This window comes from Pelodiscus sinensis, chromosome 29 (genome assembly GCF_052426305.1).
Source record: "Pelodiscus sinensis isolate ZL-2025 chromosome 29, ASM5242630v1, whole genome shotgun sequence".
Taxonomy (NCBI): Eukaryota; Metazoa; Chordata; order Testudines; family Trionychidae; genus Pelodiscus; species Pelodiscus sinensis.
In genome coordinates this window covers 10,001-26,568 of record NC_143080.1, presented here as the reverse complement: position 1 = coordinate 26,568, position 16,568 = coordinate 10,001, and the positions used below count along the sequence as shown (strand labels likewise).

At 52.9% G+C, this 16,568-nt stretch overlaps 1 long non-coding RNA gene across 1 annotated transcript in view; it reads left to right on the top strand.

Annotated features, from left to right (window-relative positions):
• The first annotated feature begins 6,737 nt into the window (after positions 1 to 6,737).
• Positions 6,738 to 16,568, top strand: part of LOC149521296 (uncharacterized) — a 10,524-nt gene continuing 693 nt past the window's right edge. The window contains exons 1-3 of the long non-coding RNA XR_016348052.1: positions 6,738 to 7,171; positions 10,467 to 11,598; positions 16,182 to 16,568. The exon at positions 16,182 to 16,568 is cut by the window's right edge and continues 693 nt beyond it. This is a non-coding gene — a long non-coding RNA (uncharacterized LOC149521296). The remainder of the gene's footprint in view (positions 7,172 to 10,466; positions 11,599 to 16,181) is intronic.

Sequence of the window (16,568 nt, the reverse complement as noted above, 5' to 3'; positions counted from 1 at the left end):
CCTGGTGTCTGGCCTCCTGCATCTGGATGTCTGGCTCCAGGGTCAAGGTCACAGTGCTCCTGCTGGTGTCCTCCTCCTCCACCTTGGAGCAGCAGCCACTGCTGCACAGGGGTCACCACCCCAGACTCCACAACTTTCTCGGGAGGCAGGCGTTCCCCTGCCCCCAGGATCCGGTCCAGGTCCTCATAACAGGCACAATACTGTGGTGCTTCCCCAGAGCGGGAGCTGCGTTCACGGGCTCTAACGTACCCCTGCGGCAGCTCCTTGACCTTTGCCCTGACCTGCTCCAGTGTGCAGGGGTGATGACCTTTTTTGGCAAGGCCATCAGCCATTCTGGCATAAATGTCTGCATTCCTCCTCTTGGACTACAGTGCCTGAAGAGACTCCTCCTCAGACCAGAGCCTCAAGAGGGCTTTGATCTTGGGGCCAGACCAGGAAGGCGCCTGCTGTTTGGTGCCCCTGGCTTCTTGAGGGGTGTGTCCCTGGAGGGGCCAGTGGGGTCTCGGGGGGCTTGTCCCTGAGACATGGCTCTCAGTGGCCCTACCTGAAGAGCTCAGCAGTCAGGGTCCTTTTGGAACTGGCTTGCTGCCACAATGCTACTCCTGGGTGCCTATGGCTTTAAAAGATGGCTACAGGCAGGAACAACAGAGATGAAAGATCTGGCAGGAGTGTCCACCAGGGCTTCTTCCCGGAGGCCTTTATGTTCGACAAAAAATCTTCCCTGCGTCCACACTTCCCTTTTTTTGACAGATCTCTGTCAAAAATAGCGTTATTCCTCGTAAAACAAGGTTTACCGCCGTCGACAGAACCACCGTGTTCTGTTGATTTACTGTCAACAGAACGCAGTGGTAGTCTAGACACAGGTAAAGATTTTTCGAAAAATCCCTGTTGTCTAGACACACCCCGAGTGTCAGAATTGCTGCATTACAGAATTGTGTAGTGTGGTGTCCAGTACTGTGGTGTCCACCTTGGAATACCAAAAGAAACTACATTGTCTCCTTAAAAGCCTCCCCACAGCTGCTCGGGAACAAATCCACACAGAACAATCCTGGTCGGAGGTCAGAAGGTGTTTCTATCTACTTCCCAAGATCCATAAACCTGGACACCACAGTACAAATCAACAATGGAAAATTAGACACCATTCTCTACAGAAAACCCACCGACTCATACAGTTACCTACATGCTTCCAGCTCCCATCCAAAACACACCACACGATCCATCGTCTATAGCCAAGCCCTTCGATACAACTGCATCTGCTCTAATCCCACTGACAGAGACCAGAAGCTTCAGGATCTCTACCAAGCATTTATAAACCTCAACTACCCACCCGGAGAAATAAAAAAGCAAATTGAAAGAGCCAGATGAATACCTAGAAACCATCTACTTCAAGACAGACCCAAGAAAACCAACAATAGAACACCACGGCTACGTCTACATTGGCCCCTTTTCCGGAAGGGGCATGTTAATTTCAGCGATCGTAATAGGGAAATCCGCGGGGGATATTTAAATATCCCCCGTGGCATTTAAATAAAAATGTCCGCCGCTTTTTTCCGGCTTCATGTCGGCCCTGCTCCGGTGCTTGTGGGAGAAGAGTGGGGTGCAACACACCTGGGCCTCGGCGTATCACCCCCAGACCAACGGGTTGGTGGAGAGGTTCAATGGGACTCTGAAGCAGATGCTACGGACCTTTATGCACAAACACCCGCAGGACTGGGACAAGTACCTACCCCACCTGCTGTTTGCATACAGGGAAGTGCCCCAGGAGTCCACGGGGTTCTCGCCGTTCGAGCTGTTATATGGGAGGCGAGTGAGGGGCCCCCTGGACTTACTGAAAGACGAGTGGGAGGGGAAGGTCTCCCCAGAGGGTGAGCCGGTCGTGGAATACATCCTGACATTCCGGGAAAGACTTGCCGAGCTCATGGGCCTGGCCAGAGAGAACCTGAGCAGGGCCCAGAGGAAGCAGAAGGTCTGGTATGACCGCAATGCACGGGCCCGCGCCTACGCTACTGGGGACCAGGTGATGGTCCTGATCCCCGTGCGGAAGAACAAGCTGCAAGCCGCCTGGGACGGCCCCTTCAAGGTGGTTAAGCAACTGAACGAGGTGAACTACGTGGTGGAGCTGACGGGCCGGACGCGCGGCCAGCGGGTGTATCATGTTAACATGATGAAGCCGTACTGGGACAGGGAGAACTCGGTGCTGGCCGTGTGTAAGCCCTGGGAGGAGCAGGGGGAGGATCCCCTGGTGGGCCTGTTCCCTGGGACCGGAGAGGACTCTTCGCTGGAGTCAATTTCCCTCTCGGACCAGCTCACCCCGGCCCAGCAGGCCGAGATCCGGGAGGTGCTGCGCTCCCACCAGCAGCTGTTCTCCGACAAGCCAGGTCTCACCAACCTGGCTGTCCACCAGGTGCAGACGGGCACTCACCCCCCGGTACGCTGCTCCCCATTCAGGGTCACGGGGAAAACAGCCCAGGACATGTTGGCCCTGGGGGTGATCCAGCCATCCTCCAGCCCCTGGGCCTCTCCCGTGGTGCTGGTTCTCAAGAAGGACGGGTCGATCCGGTTCTGCGTGGACTACCGGAAGCTCAACGCCATCGCGGTGTCCGACGCCTACCCGATGCCAAGGCCCGACGAGCTCCTGGACAAGCTGGGGGGAGCTCGCTACCTCACCACCCTGGACCTCACCAAGGGCTACTGGCAGGTGCTGCTAGACCAGGAGGCCAGGCTGAAATCGGCTTTCATCACGCCGCTGGGGCTCTATGAGTTCCTGGTCCTGCCCTTCGGCCTCAAAGGGGCGCCGGCCACCTTCCAGCGCCTGGTGGACCAACTGCTGCGGGGAATGGAGAACTGTGCCCTAGCGTACATAGATGACATCTGCGTCTTCAGCCAGTCCTGGGAGGACCACGTGGCCCAGGTCAGCCAGGTACTGGATCGGCTGAGGGAGGCCGGGCTGACCGTAAAGGCTGGGAAGTGCAAGTTTGGAATGGCCGAAGTGTCCTACCTGGGCCATAAGGTGGGGAGTGGCTGCTTGAAGCCAGAGCCAGCCAAAGTGGAGGCCATCCAAGACTGGCCTGTGCCCCAGACCAAGAAGCAGGTCCAGGCTTTCATTGGAATGGCGGGGTACTACCGGAGGTTTGTGCCCAACTTCAGCTCCATCGCTGCCCCAATCACAGAGCTGTGCAGGAAGGGGAGGCCAGACAGGGTGGTCTGGACGGAGCAGTGCCAGAGGGCTCTCTGTGTACTGAAGGAAGCCCTGGCCAAGGCCCCAGTGTTGGTAAACCCAGACTTCGACAAGCCCTTTATCGTGTTTACGGACGCCTCGGACACCGGGCTGGGGGCGGTGCTGATGCAGGCGGACGAGAAAGGGGAACGTCACCCCATCGTGTACCTGAGCAGGAAGCTGCTGCCCCGGGAGCGGAGCTACGCGACCGTAGAGAGGGAGTGCCTGGCCATGGTGTGGGCCCTGCAAAAGCTGCAACCGTACCTGTTTGGCCAGCGTTTCACGGTGTTCACCGACCACTGCCCCCTGACCTGGCTACACCAGATGAAAGGGACCAACACCAAGCTGCTGCGGTGGAGCCTGCTCCTACAGGACTACGATATGGAAGTGATCCATGTCAAGGGGAGCGCCAACATCATCGCCGACGCGCTGTCCCATAGCGAGGGGCCCGAACTTCCCCAGGTCACGAGCGGAGTGACCCTGCTCAGTTCGCTCTCGGAGGAGGGAGAACTGTGACGTAGTGGGGGTACTTGCTGGGCTGTGGTGACCTCTGCTGTCTGGAGCAAGACCCAGCAGGGAAAACCTCATTATGCAAAGGTGACTCAAAAACATGTCTGACCTACGGCCCCCCATGGGGAGAAACAAAGGGAGGTGGAATGCTGCCTTGGCTGTGGGCAGGGCTGGAAGAGGGGGAGTTAGGAGCTGGGGAGGGGGCTGGGACTCCCCTTCTTCCCTGCCTTCCAGCCAGGAACTATCTCAAGGGGGCACTGAGGCCTCTTAGCCCCAGTTCCTGTAACCAGATTACATCTGTGCTGCGCTGTGCTGGAGGAACAATAAACAACCTCCATTCTACTGGCTGGTGAAGTCTGTTCATGCCATTTCGGGGGTGCAGGAGATGGGAAAATCCCGACGCGTCATCACAAATGGACGTTAGTTCGAACTAACATTCATAGCCGCTACACTAGCGCTCCGCTAGTTCGAATTTGAATCGAACTAGCGGAGCGCTTAGTTCGAACTAGGTAATCCTCATTTTACGAGGATTAAGCCTAGTTCGAACTAGCTAGTTCGAATTAAGGGGTGTGTAGCCCCTTAATTCGAACTAGTGGGAGGCTAGCCCTCCCCAGGTTTCCCTGGTGGCCACTCTGGCCAACACCAGGGAAACTCTAAGGGGTCCGGGGCCGGGAGGGGGGCATAAAGGGGCACGGGCTGGCTACGGTGCCCGTGCCAGGTGCAAGCCTGCCAGCACCCAGCCAGCAGACCCTGCACCTGGCACGGCACAGAGCCACCCACCCGATGTCCCCCAGCCCACCCCCTCTTCCCGGGACCCGGCTGGCGGCTCCCGGGAGCTTGCCCTGGACCGCAAGAGGCGGGCACCCGCCTGGTCTAGTGCGGACATCGTGGACCTCGTCCACGACCTCCGCACTAGGCACAGGAAAGTGGCCGTCTAGGGCAGGAGAGCTGCCAGCCTGGCCACCCAGGAGCAGGTGTGCATGAAAATCAAGGTGGTCCACTGAGACCCCCGACCCTGAGCCCTGAGCTTACAACGGCCATACTGGGTCAGACCAAAGGTCCATCTAGCCCAGTAGCCTGTCTGCTGACAGCGGCCAACCCTAGGGACCCTGGAGGCGATGGACCGACGACAGTGATCAAGCCATTTGTCTCGTGCCATCCCTCTCCAGCCTTCCACAAACTTTGGGCAGGGACACCACGCCTACCCCCTGGCTAATACCACTCCATGGACCCAACCTCCATGACTTGATCTAACTTCTCTTTAAACTCTGTTCTAGTTCTAGCCTTCACAGCTTCCTGCAGCAAGGAGTTCCACAGGTTAACTATTTGCTTTGTGAAGAACAACTTTCTCTTACTAGTTTGAAGCCTGCTACCCTTTCCTTTCCTTTGGTGTCCTCTAGTCCTTCTGTTATGGGAACTAATGAAGAACTTTTCTGGATGCACCCTCTCCACCCCACTCATGCTTTTATAGACCTCTATCCTATCCCCCCTCAGTCTCCTCTTTTCTAAACTGAAAAGTCCCAGTCTCTTTAGCCTCTCTTCATATGGGACCTCTTCCAAACCTCTGATCATTTTAGTTGCCCTCCCCTCTCCCACCTCCTTTTCCCAGTCTCCCCGAGTTTTGTTCAATAAAGAGAGATTCTATTTTTGACCACACGTTTTCTTTATTTTGTACATCAGGAAGGGGGGCTAGGGAGGGGTAAGTGGAAGGAGGTGAGGGAGGAATGGGGTACGAGCCCCCGATGGGGAGGACTGGGCTGGCTCTGCGGGCTTCTGGGGGTGGAAGCTCTCCTGCAGCCCCCCCAATTGCCCCCTCTCCCCAGATGGCAGCCTGGGGCAAGTGCAGCCGGTCTGATGGCCGAGTGCTGCGATGTGCCCAGTGTGGGCACTCCAAGCCAGGACTGCTTTGCAAGCGGGGCACCCCTGAGAACTGTCTGTCCGGGGTGGGGGTCGGGTCCCTTTAAGCACAGCCCTCGGCTAGCCTGAGACAGCAGCTCCACACTCTAAGTCCTCAGCTGATGCCCTGCCGGCACTGCTTCCGGCCATCCTTAACCCCGGTTCAGGGTCCACTTAATGTGGACATGCTAGTTCGAATTAGTTCAAATTAGCTTAGTTCGAATTAACTAACGCGTCTAGAACTAAAAACTAGTTTGAATTAGTGCTGTAGTGTAGACATACCCTTACAGACCAGTTGGAGGAGGAGGGGAAAATAGGGGGAAAGGGTCAGAGAGGAAGGGGCTTGTGCTGCGGGAAGGGGGGCAGGTCAGGAGAATAAAGGAGAAGGCACCAAGGGACAGAGTGGAGGAGAGAGACAAATGCCAGGGGGCCAAGTGGAGACAAGTGGAAAAGGGCAGGACGGGAAGTGTCAGTGAGAGGGGGGACAGGATGATGCTAGGAGAGGAGAAGGGAAGGGCTTTGGGGGGCTAGAGGGGAGAAGGGGAGGTGCTGGGAAAAGGCTTGAAAGAAGGGGTGGGCATGAGGAAGGCAGAGATGGAACAAGGCATGTGTGAGGGCACAGGGGAATGGGGGCAGAGGGGGTGGGCATCAGGGAAAAAGAGGGCAGTGAGGGAAGGGGGAGGCACCAGGAGGGTGCAGGGGTAAGGGAAGGTGCAGGTACCAGGGGATTCTAGGGGTGAAGCAGAAGGGCAGACACCTGCAGGAGAGGGACCAGCACCAGTGGAGAGAGGCAGGGCAGGTGTGTAGTGTGAGGTGTTAGGAGAGGGGATGAGGAGGGGTAGCTCACATGATCAGAGCGGGGCTATTGGAGGAGTGGGCACAGTGGGGGAGAGAAGGGCTGGTAGAGGGGGGCAGGTCTCAAGAAGGCTGAGGGCAGTGAGAAGGGCAGGACTCAGGACAGCAGAGGTGGATGAGGGGTTGCGGGGGAGGGGGGCAGCAGGCACCAGGAGAGGTGATGGAGCAAGGGGAGGAGATATGGCAGCAGTCTCTGTTACCCCTTACTAAAACTCTGTGGGAGTTTTTTGGTTTGCCAGCTCCCACTTTCAGAGGGGGAAGGGTTCAGGAGGCTGACAGGCCCCAGAGACAATGGAAAGCAGCCAACACTCCAGCTCAGCCTGATTGACAGGTTGGATAGGCCAGTGAGGAAGGGGAGAGGCCAGGCCCCGTCCTCCCTGTGAGCTGGGATTGTTCTGGCTCTCTCTCAGGACCTCTTCTGCACACAGCTTGTTTGTTCAAAGACAGAGAGCTGAAAGAGCAGTGCAAGCTGTATGAAGAAGTCCTGCGGCGACAGAACCAGACACAGACAGGCTAGGAGTACAAGCTGTGTGGAGAGACTGTCTTGCAACAGCAGAGCCAGGCATACACAGCACAAGGAGTGCAGACCTTGTGTTGAGCAGCAGACTGGCAGTGCTCAGAGAGCCAAAAGGAACAGAGAAGCCACACAAGGAGCTGGAACTGGCCAAGCAGCACAGCCTGCAGCTGGATGTGGTGAGCACCTGGGACCAGCAAAGTGTGGGGAAAGGCTCTCGACTGGGAGAGGGGTCTGGCCACTTTGAGCTTGAGACCGTGCGGTCACTACCAGAGCTAGCGTGTCCTGCCTGTAGCCCCCCTGCAGCATATCCAGGGCCTCTAAGAAAGAGACTGTGGACTGTCCTTACACTCCGCAGACTGCTGTTTTGATGTCCCCGTGCTACAGAGCAGGGCTATGTGTTCTCATTTTCATTTTTTCTTATTCTTTTCTCTTAAACAACAACTGATTAGCTTTGAACCTTATGAAGCGATCACTGGGCCAAGAAGGCTTGCAGTGTAAAGAGAGCACCTCGGAGCGGGGACACCCTAACTCCTGCCCCTAGTGACTACAAGGTCAGGGATTAAGCCCCAGGAAACCTGGGCCCAGCCTTGTTGGGGTTTCGAGGGCTCTGCTACTCAGGAGAGTGGAGGGGGAGCCCTCAGGATCAGGGAACCGTGGGGTAAAGGAAGTGGGAGCGGGGACTCGGATCCTTTCGCTGGTTCATTTCACCGGGGTGTATAGAAGCCAGGAAAGTTCCCCACAATAGCGGGATCATTCCCCCGCTTACATTTGCCTTTCCTCTCTTCATTGTCCCCCCCCCCCCCCCCCCCCGCAGATATAATAAAACTGACATTGTTTTTGGAAACAATAAACTGGGTGTGTTTTTTATTTGGGGTCAGAGTAACGGGGGGCTGGGGAAAGAACCTGGGAGAGGAAAGCGGGTGGAGGGAGAACCTTTGAGGGTGAAGGAGGGGGAAAGAGAGTCTCAGAGTTCTACAGAGTACAGTTAACTTGAAATAAGCCATTTTGAAATAGCATTGAGATAAGATACTCAATTTGTATAGCTCAAATTGTGTATGTTATTTCATCATTTGGCGCCATCTACGTGATGCCAAATTTCAAAATAAAGCGCTTTAAGAAAATGTCCCTTTCGCCTCGTAGAATGATATTTACAGGGACCTTGGTTTTTTTTTTATTCATTATTCCAAGTTTGCTGTGAAGATGAGGGATTGATATTTTGGGATTCTTGGGTATATGGAAATAGCATTGCAGCGTAGCTGTAATGTTTGGCTATGTTCACACTGGGGAATTATTTCAAGTAAGGTATTTAGGGGGTTAAAGTGTTTGAAAATATTTTTCAAAATAGTGTGTTCCCACAACAGGGAAGCATCAAAATTTGTGAGAGGTAGGCTCCCTTAGTAAGGATATGCTAAATTGACTCAAAGTATGTCTACACTACACACTTATTTTGGCAGGTTTTATTCTGAAATAGCATATTCCAAACATCTATTTTGAAATAGCATTTCCCCATTAGGGAAGCCTGCCTCAGAGTAATTACAAGGTTTCTCTGTAAAGTGGATGTGCTACAAACACTAGAGCGTAATTGCTTTAATGGCCCTAGGAAGGAGCTATTTGTAAATAGCGACAGTGGAGCACACACAATATTGCTATTTAGAAATAGCAATTTCAACAATGGCATTATTCTGGAACAATAAACTCTCATTTCACAAAAAATAAGACGCCCGTTATTCTGAAATACGTTCAAAATAACGGGCTTCCCCTCTGGATGCTCCCGTTACCACTGTTCTGAAGTGATGTCTTACAGCCGTGCTGTTAGTTACTCCCCCGTGCTTCCCGGGACTCCATTTTGAGTGACTGCGGGGAGTACTTACTTTACATGTCAGGCTTGTGCTGTAGAACAAATTGAAATACCATTTCCTGTTTGACACGGATTCAGTGTATATGCGCAGATGGTCTTATTTCCAAATAAAAAAGATTGTTGCTCTGCTAATTGCAGTTATTTCGGAATGGGGCATTTCTACCCTAATAACAGTGCCACTCGGTGGTCATTGCCGGTAATGCACGTATAATTCTGTAGCGCCTCCACAGTGACACTCGGTGGTCATTGCCGGTAATGCACGTATAATTCCGTAGCGCTTCCACAGTGCCACTCGGTGGTCATTGCCGGTAATGCACGTATAATTCCGTAGCGCCTCCACAGTGCCACTCGGTGGTCATTGCCGGTAATGCACGTATAATTCTATAGCGCCTCAACAGTGACACTCTCCTAGCAGCTGATGCTCCATACTTGGCCACCCGCTTTCTAATTTGTGTCAGGATTGAGGTCTGAGACCTTTGTGTATGAAAATTAAGTATTGGGGAGGCAGTGGGGTCTAGAGGCGATGGGGGGAGGGAGCCTGAAAGGAAGCGGTGGCCAGTGCTGAACCTCACATCATCAGAGTACAAGTTCTCACAGGTTGCCATTTGCCCATCATATTGGCTCCGGGGGGCACGGTGGGTTTCTTGTTTGTATCAAGTGGCCTGGCACTATAACAGGGAACGACTCCCCCCCCTTTCATCTTGAGAATGAGCAGTGTTTATCCTCTCTGGCACCAGCCAAGTAATGTTTCCTACACTCTGCATATACTCCAGTTCAAACAGCCTCGTCACTACATCTAAAGTAGTTATTTCAGCACCCAGTAGCTACTACACCCTGAGAACCCCCCCTTTCCGGGGGCAAGGTTTTCCTTTTAGGAACCTGAAATAGGGTGACTGTAGCCTCACCTTGTCACAGAGTTTGAGTCTGTGGAGATTAGTATTTGTTAGGAGAACAGATGATAAATGCTTCAGCATGAGCAGCTCTTGCCGCTACTAATGTAGAAATGAAGTAAAGGAAGTTTGCGGCCCACGAGTCTGCATTTATACCTTCTTTTGGCCTGCAATGCATGCTGGGATATTCAGGGGCGGAGCTTATGGTAGTATTTAAGCTGGGCATCTAGAGTCAGGGAGTCATTCAGCTTTGGGCTGCTCTGAGGAGGTGTAGCTAGGCATTCCTACGATCACGGTGAGTATTGATATCTGGTAATGTATTTTTGGTTAAAGTACCATTCTTCTGTTAACATAAAATGCGATTAAATGAGATTTGTAGCGTATTTAATACACGTGTTTTCACCGGGGAGGATGATACAGGGAATTGTTTCTGATTGCCATTCTGCAAAAGACACATCGATAGGATTTCTATAGCGTCTGCTGCAGAAGCGTAGCAGTTTTCTGGCTGGGTTAGGAAGGGGCTGCTCTGAGACTACTCTAATGTGTAATGCAAGTTCTCTCTGCTATATTTTTTCCTTTTCTTTCATGTTCAGTCATCTAAAGCCCCACGAGTAGAATAAATCAATCTGGTTTTATTTGTATTTGCAAGATTCATCCAATTTTGTACAGATCGGTTTTGTCATTTTCAAGAAGCGTGAATATCTTTATGCATTTTTCTCGTAGAGCCGTAGGTCAGAGGGGAACGAGACATCGAGAGGGGAAACACCCATCAAATCGTCCTAGTTAAATATCCACCGAAGGGTTTGACGACGAGAAGCGTTCCTGCGGTCGCATCTTCTTGTTTTTGTACAGAAGCTCTCTAAACGGTGACCGTCGCTAACGGGAGTAGGAAGGTCATTGTACGAAGGGGCCGTGCATTTCCTCTGGAGGAAAAGCATTTCTGGGCCAGTGACCCATCTGTAGCTAGAGATGCTCCGCTCGTGCGGGGGGGGGGCGAGCGTCGCAATACTAGCGCGGCGAGGGATCTCGTGACGTGCGATTCTCGATGTAATTATTTAAGGGTTTGCGGGGGACCGGGACAGAGTCATGTCGAAATAGATGGCATTTCCATAAACGTAACTGGCTTACGATAGTCTTTAGCGCGTAGGCAATTTGTCATCGTAGCTTCTGCATCCGGAAGACATCTAATTTGGAAAACCAGCGACGTGGTTGGCGAGCGGGGGAATTTTTTCCCTCATGGAAGCGGATTCGATTTCACATTTGCAAGTTAAGTACGGTCCCGATTGGGGGTTTTCCTTGTCGCGCACGCTCCGCGTTTCACTCGGAAAACGCGGTTCGCCGGGCGCACGTCACTGGGGGAAATTCACATACGCAAGGTGGCACGCGTGTGTTTTGGAAGCGAAGGTTTGCGTTTGTCGTACGCGCCTTAACCGCGACGATTGTTTTTCATTTCCGTAGGAAGCGTTCCCCGTCGGCGCGACGTGAAGATTTCGCCACGACCGGAGAAGAGTTTGGCGTGTCTTTGCCGGTTCGGAAGATGAAGAGTGTGCGTAGGATTCGCTTTCAGATTTCCAAGTTAAGTACGGTCCCGATCGGGGGTCTTCTTTGTCGCGCGCGCTCCGCGTTTCACTCGGGACACGCGGTTGGCCGGGGGCACGTCACTGGGGGAAATTCACATAGGCAAGGTGGCACGCGTGTGTTTTGGAAGCGAAGGTTTGCGTTTGTCGTACGCGCCTTAACCGCGACGATTGTTTTTCATTTCCGTAGGAAGCGTTCCCCGTCGGCGCGACGTGAAGATTTCGCCACGACCGGAGAAGAGTTTGGCGTGTCTTTGCCGGTTCGGAAGATGAAGAGTGTGCGTAGGATTCGCTTTCAGATTTCCAAGTTAAGTACAGTCCCGATCGGGGGTCTTCTTTGTCGTGCGCGCTCCGCGTTTCACTCGGGACACGCGGTTGGCCGGGGGCACGTCACTGGGGGAAATTCACATACGCAAGGTGGCACGCGTGTGTTTTGGAAGCGAAGGTTTGCGTTTGTCGTACGTGCCTTAACCGCGACGATTGTTTTTCATTTCCGTAGGAAGCGTTCCCCGTCGGCGCGACGTGAAGATTTCGCCACGAGCAAAGAAGAGTTTGGCGCGTCTTTGCCGGTTTGGAAGATTTGCTTTCAGGTTCTCAAGTTAAGTACAGCCCTCGATCGAGGGTTTTGTTTTTGTATTTGTATTTCACTGGGTGCGTGTCACCGGGGAAGTTTACCTGTGCTAGATTGTAGAGATCCTTTTCGCAAGCCGAGGCGGTTTGTGTTTTGTCGTAGGCGCCTTAACCGCGACGCTTGTTTTTCATTTCTGTAGGAAGCGTTCCCCGTCGGCACGACGTGAAGATTTCGCCACGAGCAAAGAAGAGTTTGGCGCGTCTTTGCCGGTTCGGAAGATGAAGAGTCTGCGTAGGATTCGCTTTCAGATTTCCAAGTTAAGTACGGTCCCGATCGGGGGTCTTCTTTGTCGCGCGCGCTCCGCGTTTCACTCGGGACACGCGGTTGGCCGGGGGCACGTCACTGGGGGAAATTCACATACGCAAGGTGGCACGCGTGTGTTTTGGAAGCGAAGGTTTGCGTTTGTCGTAGGCGCCTTAACCGCGACGATTGTTTTTCATTTCCGTAGGAAGCGTTCCCCGTCGGCGCGACGTGAAGATTTCGCCACGAGCAAAGAAGAGTTTGGCGCGTCTTTGCCGGTTTGGAAGATTTGCTTTCAGGTTCTCAAGTTAAGTACAGCCCTCGATCGAGGGTTTTGTTTTTGTATTTGTATTTCACTGGGTGCGTGTCACCGGGGAAGTTTACCTGTGCTAGATTGTAGAGATCCTTTTCGCAAGCCGAGGCGGTTTGTGTTTTGTCGTAGGCGCCTTAACCGCGACGCTTGTTTTTCATTTCTGTAGGAAGCGTTCCCCGTCGGCACGACGTGAAGATTTCGCCACGAGCAAAGAAGAGTTTGGCGCGTCTTTGCCGGTTCGGAAGATGAAGAGTCTGCGTAGGATTCGCTTTCAGATTTCCAAGTTAAGTACGGTCCCGATCGGGGGTCTTCTTTGTCGCGCGCGCTCCGCGTTTCACTCGGGACACGCGGTTGGCCGGGGGCACGTCACTGGGGGAAATTCACATACGCAAGGTGGCACGCGTGTGTTTTGGAAGCGAAGGTTTGCGTTTGTCATACGCGCCTTAACCGCGACGATTGTTTTTCATTTCCGTAGGAAGCGTTCCCCGTCGGCGCGACGTGAAGATTTCGCCACGAGCAAAGAAGAGTTTGGCGCGTCTTTGCCGGTTTGGAAGATTTGCTTTCAGGTTCTCAAGTTAAGTACAGCCCTCGATCGAGGGTTTTGTTTTTGTATTTGTATTTCACTGGGTGCGTGTCACCGGGGAAGTTTACCTGTGCTAGATTGTAGAGATCCTTTTCGCAAGCCGAGGCGGTTTGTGTTTTGTCGTAGGCGCCTTAACCGCGACGCTTGTTTTTCATTTCTGTAGGAAGCGTTCCCCGTCGGCACGACGTGAAGATTTCGCCACGAGCAAAGAAGAGTTTGGCGCGTCTTTGCCGGTTCGGAAGATGAAGAGTCTGCGTAGGATTCGCTTTCAGATTTCCAAGTTAAGTACGGTCCCGATCGGGGGTCTTCTTTGTCGCGCGCGCTCCGCGTTTCACTCGGGACACGCGGTTGGCCGGGGGCACGTCACTGGGGGAAATTCACATACGCAAGGTGGCACGCGTGTGTTTTGGAAGCGAAGGTTTGCGTTTGTCGTACGCGCCTTAACCGCGACGATTGTTTTTCATTTCCGTAGGAAGCGTTCCCCGTCGGCGCGACGTGAAGATTTCGCCACGACCGGAGAAGAGTTTGGCGCGTCTTTGCCGGTTTGGAAGATTTGCTTTCAGGTTCTCAAGTTAAGTACAGCCCTCGATCGAGGGTTTTGTTTTTGTATTTGTATTTCACTGGGTGCGTGTCACCGGGGAAGTTTACCTGTGCTAGATTGTAGAGATCCTTTTCGCAAGCCGAGGCGGTTTGTGTTTTGTCGTAGGCGCCTTAACCGCGACGCTTGTTTTTCATTTCTGTAGGAAGCGTTCCCCGTCGGCACGACGTGAAGATTTCGCCACGAGCAAAGAAGAGTTTGGCGCGTCTTTGCCGGTTCGGAAGATGAAGAGTCTGCGTAGGATTCGCTTTCAGATTTCCAAGTTAAGTACGGTCCCGATCGGGGGTTTTCTTTGTCGCGCGCGCTCCGCGTTTCACTCGGGACACGCGGTTCGCCGGCGGCACGTCACTGGGGGAAATTCACATATGCAAGGTGGCACGCGTGTGTTTTGGAAGCGAAGGTTTGCGTTTGTCGTACGCGCCTTAACCGCGACGATTGTTTTTCATTTCCGTAGGAAGTGTTCCCCGTCGGCGCGACGTGAAGATTTTGCCACGACCGGAGAAGAGTTTGGCGCGTCTTTGCCGGTTTGGAAGATTTGCTTTCAGGTTCTCAAGTTAAGTACAGCCCTCGATCGAGGGTTTTGTTTTTGTATTTGTATTTCACTGGGTGCGTGTCACCGGGGAAGTTTACCTGTGCTAGATTGTAGAGATCCTTTTCGCAAGCCGAGGCGGTTTGTGTTTTGTCGTACGCGCCTTAACCGCGACGATTGTTTTTCATTTCTGTAGGAAGCGTTCCCCGTCGGCGCGACGTGAAGATTTCGCCACGAGCAAAGAAGAGTTTGGCGCGTCTTTGCCGGTTCGGAAGATGAAGAGTCTGCGTAGGATTCGCTTTCAGATTTCCAAGTTAAGTACGGTCCCGATCGGGGGTCTTCTTTGTCGCGCGCGCTCCGCGTTTCACTCGGGACACGCGGTTGGCCGGCGGCACGTCACTGGGGGAAATTCACATACGCAAGGTGGCACGCGTGTGTTTTGGAAGAGAAGGTTTGCGTTTGTCGTACGCGCCTTAACCGCGACGATTGTTTTTCATTTCCGTAGGAAGCGTTCCCCGTCGGCGCGACGTGAAGATTTTGCCACGACCGGAGAAGAGTTTGGCGCGTCTTTGCCGGTTTGGAAGATTTGCTTTCAGGTTCTCAAGTTAAGTACAGCCCTCGATCGAGGGTTTTGTTTTTGTATTTGTATTTCACTGGGTGCGTGTCACCGGGGAAGTTTACCTGTGCTAGATTGTAGAGATCCTTTTCGCAAGCCGAGGCGGTTTGTGTTTTGTCGTAGGCGCCTTAACCGCGACGCTTGTTTTTCATTTCTGTAGGAAGCGTTCCCCGTCGGCGCGACGTGAAGATTTCGCCACGAGCAAAGAAGAGTTTGGCGCGTCTTTGCCGGTTCGGAAGATGAAGAGTCTGCGTAGGATTCGCTTTCAGATTTCCAAGTTAAGTACGGTCCCGATCGGGGGTTTTCTTTGTCGCGCGCGCTCCGCGTTTCACTCGGGACACGCGGTTCGCCGGCGGCACGTCACTGGGGGAAATTCACATATGCAAGGTGGCACGCGTGTGTTTTGGAAGCGAAGGTTTGCGTTTGTCGTACGCGCCTTAACCGCGACGATTGTTTTTCATTTCCGTAGGAAGTGTTCCCCGTCGGCGCGACGTGAAGATTTTGCCACGACCGGAGAAGAGTTTGGCGCGTCTTTGCCGGTTTGGAAGATTTGCTTTCAGGTTCTCAAGTTAAGTACAGCCCTCGATCGAGGGTTTTGTTTTTGTATTTGTATTTCACTGGGTGCGTGTCACCGGGGAAGTTTACCTGTGCTAGATTGTAGAGATCCTTTTCGCAAGCCGAGGCGGTTTGTGTTTTGTCGTACGCGCCTTAACCGCGACGATTGTTTTTCATTTCTGTAGGAAGCGTTCCCCGTCGGCGCGACGTGAAGATTTCGCCACGAGCAAAGAAGAGTTTGGCGCGTCTTTGCCGGTTCGGAAGATGAAGAGTCTGCGTAGGATTCGCTTTCAGATTTCCAAGTTAAGTACGGTCCCGATCGGGGGTCTTCTTTGTCGCGCGCGCTCCGCGTTTCACTCGGGACACGCGGTTGGCCGGCGGCACGTCACTGGGGGAAATTCACATACGCAAGGTGGCACGCGTGTGTTTTGGAAGGGAAGGTTTGCGTTTGTCGTACGCGCCTTAACCGCGACGATTGTTTTTCATTTCCGTAGGAAGCGTTCCCCGTCGGCGCGACGTGAAGATTTCGCCACGACTGGAGAAGAGTTTGGCGTGTCTTTGCCGGTTCGGAAGATGAAGAGTGTGCGTAGGATTTGTTTTCAGATTTGCAAGTTAAGTAGGGTTCGATAGGGGGTCGTGTGTGCTGTGTGTTTTTCTTGGGAAATGTATTTCACCGGGTGCACGTCACTGGGGAAATTCACTTGCACTACACTGTATGTGTGTGTTTTTGGAAGCGGAGGCGGCTGGAGTTTGTTGTACGGACATTAACCGTGAGAATTGTTTTGTCTTTCTCTAGGAAGTCTTCGTCTTTGGCGCGATCGGAACATTTCTACGCATCCAGAGAAGAATTTGGCGTGTGTTTGTTCGGAAGATGTAGAGTTTGTGTGTATTGTGTTGTGATTTGCAGCGTCCTCTTGCCTTGATGGCTAGTACCAATATTCTGAGGCGGCACTGTTCATATTTTCACAGTCCCAATTGGTAGATACGTCAAGTTCATTTTCCAAAAAGTAAAAGTTAATGAAATTGGTAGTTATTTTGTATGTTCTAGCCATCAAAGTAACGTGAGGGCACTGTAATGTGCCGTACGTGTTTTTGTTTTGGAGCGTTTTATCATTTGATGTATTGTCATGCATCTGAGGCATTGTTTTGGAGTGTTTTATCATTCGATGTATTGTCACACATT